Here is a 7553-nt window from a genome sequence, read left to right on the forward strand (position 1 = left end):
GCACTCACAGTGACCAGTGTTCAGCAGTGACCACCAGTGAGCAGCACTCCCCAGTGTCCAGTATCTACCAGCACCCCTCAGTGTCCACCAATGTCCAGCAATGACCACCAGTGACCAGCACACAGAGTGACCACCAGTGACCACCAGTGTCCACCTGTACACAACACCCACAGTGACCAGTGTCCAGCAGCGTGCACAGCACCCCTCAGTGTCCACCAGTGTCCAGGTCCCACCAGTGACCAGCACCCACCAGTGACCACCAGTGTCCACCAATGACCAGCAATGACCAGCACACAGAGTGACCACCAGTGTCCACCAGTGTCCACCTGTACACAACACCCACAGTGACCAGTGTCCAGCAGCGTGCACAGCACCCCTCAGTGTCCACCAGTGTCCAGCTCCCACCAGTGTCCAGCGCCCCTAGTGTCCACCAGTGTCCACTGGTACCCAGCACCCACCAGTGACCAGCACCCACCAATGACCACCAGTGACCACCAATGTCCAGCACCCACAGTGAGCAGTGTCCACCAGCACCCCCCAGTGTCCACCAATGTCCAGCTCCCACCAGTGTCCAGCACCCACAGTGTGACAACCAGTGTCCAGCAGTGGCCAGCAGAGAGTGACCAGTGTCCACCAGTGCCCAGCACCCACCAGTGACCACCAGTGACCACCAGTATCCACCAGTGCCCTGCACCCACCAGTGAACACCAGTGACCACGAGTGTCCACCAGTGTCCAGCACCCACCAGTGACCACCAGTGACCATGAGTGTCCACCAGTGTCCAGCACCCACCAGTGACCACGAGTGTCCACCAGTGCCCTGCACCCACCAGTGACCACCAGTGACCACGAGTGTCCACCAGTGTCCAACACCCACCAGTGACCACCAGTATCCACCAGTGTCCAGCACCCACCAGTAACCACCAGTATCCACCAGTGCCCAGCACCCACCAGTGATCACCAGTGACCACGAGTGTCCACCAGTGTCCAACACCCACCAGTGACCACCAGTATCCACCAGTGTCCAACACCCACCAGTGACCACTAGTGACCACCAGTATCCACCAGTGTCCACCAGTGTCCAACACCCACCAGTGACCACTAGTGACCACCAGTATCCACCAGTGTCCACCAGTGTCCAGCACCCACCAGTGACCACCAGTGACCACCAGTATCCACCAGTGTCCAACACCCACCAGTGACCACCAGTGACCACGAGTGTCCACCAGTGTCCAGCACCCACCAGTGACCACCAGTGACCACCAGTGACCACGAGTGTCCACCAGTGCCCCCCAATGTCCCCCAGTGTCCCCCAGTGTCCCCCCAGTGCCGCGGTTTGGCCGCGATCCCCGCGGAGCTCAGGATTTATTTTGGGGCTGGAGCGGCTTTTCCTGGGAAATGGAATTCCTGCAAATCCCCGGCAGGGAGATAATTCCCTGGGAATGGAGGGAGGGATTTGGGAATTGGTTTCTGGGGGAAAAAAAAAAAAAAATGAAAAATATTTAAAAAGGGATCATAAAGAGGCACATTTTGGTGGGAAGGGCTGGAGCTCCCGGCCTGGCTGCTCCTTCCCCTGTGGAAACGCTTCCCAAAATATAAAAATCCATGGAAATGGTGAAATTTCTCCTTTTCATCCCAATTCCAGGGCAGCAGCTCCTCAGGGAATCCCGAGGGACGTCCTGGGGCTGACCAGGAGGGTTTTCCTTGGCCATCCCAAAAATCCCTTTGGCCACCCCAAAAATCCTTTTGGCCACCCCAAAAATCCTCCTTGGCCACCCCAAAAATCCTTTTGGCCACCCCAAAAATCCTCCTTGGCCACCCCAAATATTTTCCTCATCCATCCCAAGGATCTTCCTGGTCCATTCCAAATATTTTCGTTATCCATCCCAAATATTTTCCTCATCCATCCCAAATATTTTCGTCATCCATCCCAAATATTTTCCCCATCCATCCCAAAGATCCTCCTTGGCCACCCCAAATCTTTTCCGCATTCATCCCAAGGATCTTCCTTGGTCCATCCCAAAGATTTTCCTTGGCCACCCCAAAAATCCTCTTCGCCATCCCAAAGATCTTCTTGGTCCATCCCAAAGATTTTCCTTGGCCACCCCAAAAATCTTTTTGGTCACCCCAAATATTTTCCTCATCCACCCCAAAGATCCTTTTGGCCATCCCAAATATTTTCCCCGTCCATCCCAAGGATCCTCCTGGTCCATCCCAAGGATTTGCCCACCCCAAATATTTTCCTCATCCACCCCAAGGCTCTTCCTGCTCCATCCCAAATATTTCCCGGCACCAGGAATGGGTGAAGCCGGCTCTGGGATCAGCCAGGAGCCGCGGGCTGGGGATGGATATCCCGGGAATTCCGGCACAGATTGGGATATCCCGGGAATTCCGGCACAGATTGGGATTTCACAGCCCCGGGCTGGGGATGGATATCCAGGGAATTCCGGCACAGATTGGGATATCCCGGGAATTCCGGCACAGATTGGGATTTCATGGCCCAGCCACGGCTCCTGATGGATATCCCGGGAATTCCAGCACCAATTGGGATTTCACAGCCCCGGGCTGGGGATGGATATCCAGGGAATTCCGGCACAGATTGGGATTTCACGGCCCAGCGCAGACCCCATCTGCTCCTGGCGCCGCGGCGCGAGGAACACGGGGCCAGTGCCAGGCCCGGAGCTCGCGGTGCCAACCCTGGAATTCAGGGTCAAAATCCTGAAATTCAGGGTCAAAATCCTGAAATTCCAGGTCAAAATCCTGAAATTCAGGGTCACAGTCCTGGAATTCCGGGTGCCCATCCTGGAATTCGGGGTCACAATCCTGGAATTCAGAGTGCCGATCCCAGAATTTGGGGTGCCAATCTCGGAATTCCAGGTGCCCATCCCGGAATTTGGGGTGCCCATCCCAGAATTTGGGGTGCCAATCCTGAATTCCAGGTGCCCATCCCGGAATTTGGGGTGCCAATCCTGAATTCCAGGTGCCCATCCCGGAATTCAGGGTGCAAATCCCAGAATTTGGGGTGTCAATCTCAGAATTCCAGGTGCCCATCCCGGAATTCGGGGTGCCCATCCCAGAATTTGGGGTGCCAATCCTGAATTCCAGGTGCCCATCCCGGAATTCGGGGTGCCAGTCCTGAATTCCAGGTGCCCATCCCGGAATTTGGGGTGCCAATCCCAGAATTTGGGGTGCCAATCTCGGAATTTGGAGTGCCAGTCCTGAATTCCAGGTGCCCATCCCGGAATTTGGGGTGCCAATCCTGAATTCCAGGTGCCCATCCCGGAATTCGGGGTGCCCATCCCAGAATTTGGGGTGCCAGTCCTGAATTCCAGGTGCCCATCCCGGAATTCGGGGTGCCCATCCCAGAATTTGGGGTGCCAGTCCTGAATTCCAGGTGCCAATCCTGAATTCCAGGTGCCCATCCCAGAATTTGGGGTGCCAATCCTGAATTCCAGGTGCCCATCCCGGAATTCGGGGTGCCCATCCCAGAATTTGGGGTGCCAATCCTGAATTCCAGGTGCCCATCCCAGAATTTGGGGTGCCAATCCTGAATTCCAGGTGCCCATCCCAGAATTTGGGGTGCCAATCCCAGAATTTGGGGTGCCAATCCTGAATTCCAGGTGCCCATCCCGGAATTCGGGGTGCCCATCCCAGAATTTGGGGTGCCAATCCTGAATTCCAGGTGCCCATCCCGGAATTTGGGGTGCCCATCCCAGAATTTGGGGTGCCAATCCTGAATTCCAGGTGCCCATCCCAGAATTCGGGGTGCCAATCCCAGAATTTGGGGTGCCAATCCTGAATTCCAGGTGCCCATCCCAGAATTTGGGGTGCCAGTCCTGGGTCTGTCTCTTCTGGGCCCACGTCCTCCCGGCTGCTCTGGGATTTTGGGACTGGGGAGAAATTCCCAACTGGGGATCCCCAATTTTGGGCTGGGGGACACTTCCCAATGTCAGAATTTGGGATCCAAGGCTGGGATTTGGGATCCAGTGATGGGATTTGGGAGCCAAGGCTGGGATAATGGACCAAATCCTGGGAGAATGGGCCCAAAACTGGAATAACGAGACAAACATCGGGATAATGAGACAAACATCGGGATAATGGATCAAAAACTTTGGGATAACAATATCCCAGGATAACAGAGCAAACACCAGGATAATGGACCAAATACTGGGAAAATGGGCCCAAAACTGGAATAACGAGACAAACATTGGGATAATGGACCAAAAACTTTGGGATAATGAGCCAAACATTGGGATAATGGATCAAAAACTTTGGGATAACGGGCCAAACCCCAGGATAACAGAGCAAACACCGGGAGAATGGACCAAATCCTGGGAGAACGGGCCCAAAACTGGAATAACGAGATGAACATTGGGATAATGGACCAAAAACTTTGGGATAACGGACCAAACCCCAGGATAACAGGGCAAACACCGGGATAATGGACCAAATACTGGGAAAATTGGCCCAAAACCGGGATTATGGACCAAACACCAGGATAATGAGCCAAACTTTGGGATAATGGACCAAACACCGGGATTATGGACCAAACACTGGGATAATGGACCAAATACTGGGAAAATGGGCCCAAACCCCGGATTATGGACCAAACACCGGGATAATGGACCAAATACTGGGAAAACGGGCCCAAAACCGGGATTATGGACCAAACACCGGGATAATGAGCCAAACATTGGGATTATGGCTCAGGATAACAGACAGAACCCCGGGATAACGGACCAAATTCCAGGATAACGGGTCAAACTCTGGGATAATTGAGCAAACTCCGGGATAACAAATGAAACTCCGGGATAACAGACCAAAAACCCCGGGATAACAAACCAAAACTCCAGGATAATGGACCAAAACTCCAGGATAACAAACCAAAACTCCAGGATAATGGACCAAACTCCGGGTTAAAGCTGCGGCCGGGCTGTCAAGGCCGTGACCCCTCCTCCTCCTCCTCTTCTTCCTCCTCCTCCTCCTCTTCCTCCCCCCGGATTTTGGGGTCCCCGCTGCCTCTCCCGTCCCCCCCGGTGCCCCTGCCCGGCTCCCGAGTGCGGACACAGCGGCTTTTCCCGGCCCGTCAGCGAATTCCCGGCTCCTCCTCCTCCTCCTCCTCCTCCTCCCCAAATTCCTGCCACCTCCGGGGCCTCCCCCGCTCCGGGACCCTCCGGCACCGAGCGGAGAATTCGGGAGAAAACCCCAAAAAAAACCCCAAAATCCCCAAAAAGGCCCCGTCGTGTCCGGGAGCGCCGTCCCAGCTGGCGGGATCGGTTTTAACACAAAAATCCGATTTTTTTTTTCGCCCCTTTTTGCTGCGGCCCAGCTCGGGCGCTTTGGAACCGGAATCTTCCGGTTCCTCCTGGGATTTTGGGAATTGCTGGGGCTGGGGGATGCATGGAAAAAGGAGGGAGCCCCTGGTGTGTGCCGGAACGGGACAAGGCCCGGGATCGCTGCCAGGAAAGGGAAAAAAAGCTTGGAAATCCCCGGGAGAAAGGGAAAAAAATGGGAAAAAATGGAAAAAAATGGTGTTTTCCATGGAAAAAAAACTCTGGGGAGGAGGAGGAGGGGCTGGGCGGCCTCTGGTCCCGGTGCTCCCCGACCCCCTTGGCCCAGCTCCGTTTGTCCCAGGTTTCCTCCAAATCCCTCCAGGCGGGAGAAAAAAAAAAAATAAAAAAAATTTTAAAAAAAGAAGAAAATTCTATTTAAGATTAAAGGAGAAAAAAAAAAAAAAAAAAAAAAAAAAAGGAGGATAGAGAGAGGGAGAAAAAAGCAAAAAGCTCAAAAAAGAGGGAAAAAAAAAAAAATAAAATTCCAGCCCTGAGGAAAAGAAGAATCCCGGGAAATGGAGGAGCTCCCACGCACGCGGGCGCGGGCACACGCGCGGGGCCAGATGTGCGCGGGCCCGGCCAGATGTGCCCGCGGGCCCGGCCAGATGTGCCCGCGGGCAGAGCCAGGTGGGCACTGCCAGGTGTGCCCGGGGGTCCCGGGCTGGGCCAGGTGTGCGCACGCGGGAGCTCAGCCCCAAAATGCAGATGTGCGCCCCCAAAATGCAGGTGTGCGCCCCGGAATGCAGATGTGCACCCCCCCAAAATGCAGGTGTGCGCCCCCAAAATGCAGGTGTGCGCCCTGGAATGCAGATGTGCGCCCCCAAAATGCAGGTGTGCACCCCCAAAATGCAGATGTGCGCCCCCAAAATGCAGATGTGCACCCCCAAAATGCAGGTGTGCGCCCCCAAAATGCAGATGTGCGCCCCCAAAATGCAGATGTGCGCCCCCGGAATGCAGATGTGCGCCCCCGGAATGCAGATGTGCACCCCCAAAATGCAGGTGTGCACCCGACACGTGTGCAAAGGTGGGTGATGTGTGAGAACAGGGGTGCACGAACACCCCAAAACACACAGACACCTGTGCACACCCCAAAACAGAGATTTACACCCCAAAATACAGATTTACACCCCAAAACACACATTTACACCCCAAAACACACATTTACACCCCAAACGTGTGCGTGTAAACCCCAAAACACACGTTTACACCCCAAAACACGTGTGCACACCCCAAAGCACCCCAGGTTTACGCCCCAAACCCACCCTGCTCGCCCCAAACCAAACATTTACTCCCCAAAGCCCTCTCGCTTGTCCCAAAATCCTCCTCTCTCACCCCAAATCCCTCTCGCACACCCCAAATCCCTCTTGTTCTCCCCAAACCACACATTTAGTCCCCAAACCCCACTCGCACACCCCAAACCCCTCTTGCACACCCCAAATCCTCCTCTCCCGCCCCAAATTCCGCTCTCCCGCCCGAAATCCCCCTCACACACCCCAAACCACACATTTACTCCCCAAACTCGCCTCTCCCGCCCCAAATCCCCTTTGCACACCCCAAACCACACATTTAGTCCCCAAACCCCTCTCGCACACCCCAAATCCCCTTTGTACACCCCAAATCCTCCTCTCTCGCCCCAAATCCCCCTCTCCCGCCCCAAACCCCGCTTTCCCGCCTCAAAATCCCCCGTGCTTGCCCCAAACCGCACATTTTCTCCCCAAATCCCCCTCACACACCCCAAATCCCTTTTTCCCACCCCAAAATCCCGCTCGCACACCCCAAACCGCACATTTTCTCCCCAAATCCCCCTCGCACACCCCAAATCCCCCTCACACACCGAAAATCCCGCTCTCCCGCCCCAAACCCCGCTCTCCCACCCCAAATCCCCCTCGCACGCCCCAAACCACACATTTACTCCCCAAATCCCCCTCGCACACCCCAAATCTCCCTCTCCCGCCCCAAAATCCCCCTCTCCCCCCCCAAATCCCCCTCTCCCGCCCCAAATCCCGCTCTCCCGCCCCAAACCCCGCTCTCCCGCCCCAAACCGCACATTTTCGCCCCAAATCCCCCTCACACACCCCAAACCCCGCTCTCCCGCCCCAAATCCCCCTTGCTTGCCCCAAACCGCACATTTTCTCCCCAAACCCCGCTCTCCCGCCCCACCGCGCGCTCCCCCGCGCAGCCCCACGCGTGACACGCGCGCACGTCCCCGCTCTCCCCCTCC

The sequence above is a fragment of the Zonotrichia albicollis genome, chromosome 30, assembly GCF_047830755.1.
Source record: "Zonotrichia albicollis isolate bZonAlb1 chromosome 30, bZonAlb1.hap1, whole genome shotgun sequence".
In the NCBI taxonomy this organism is placed as follows: Eukaryota; Metazoa; Chordata; class Aves; order Passeriformes; family Passerellidae; genus Zonotrichia; species Zonotrichia albicollis.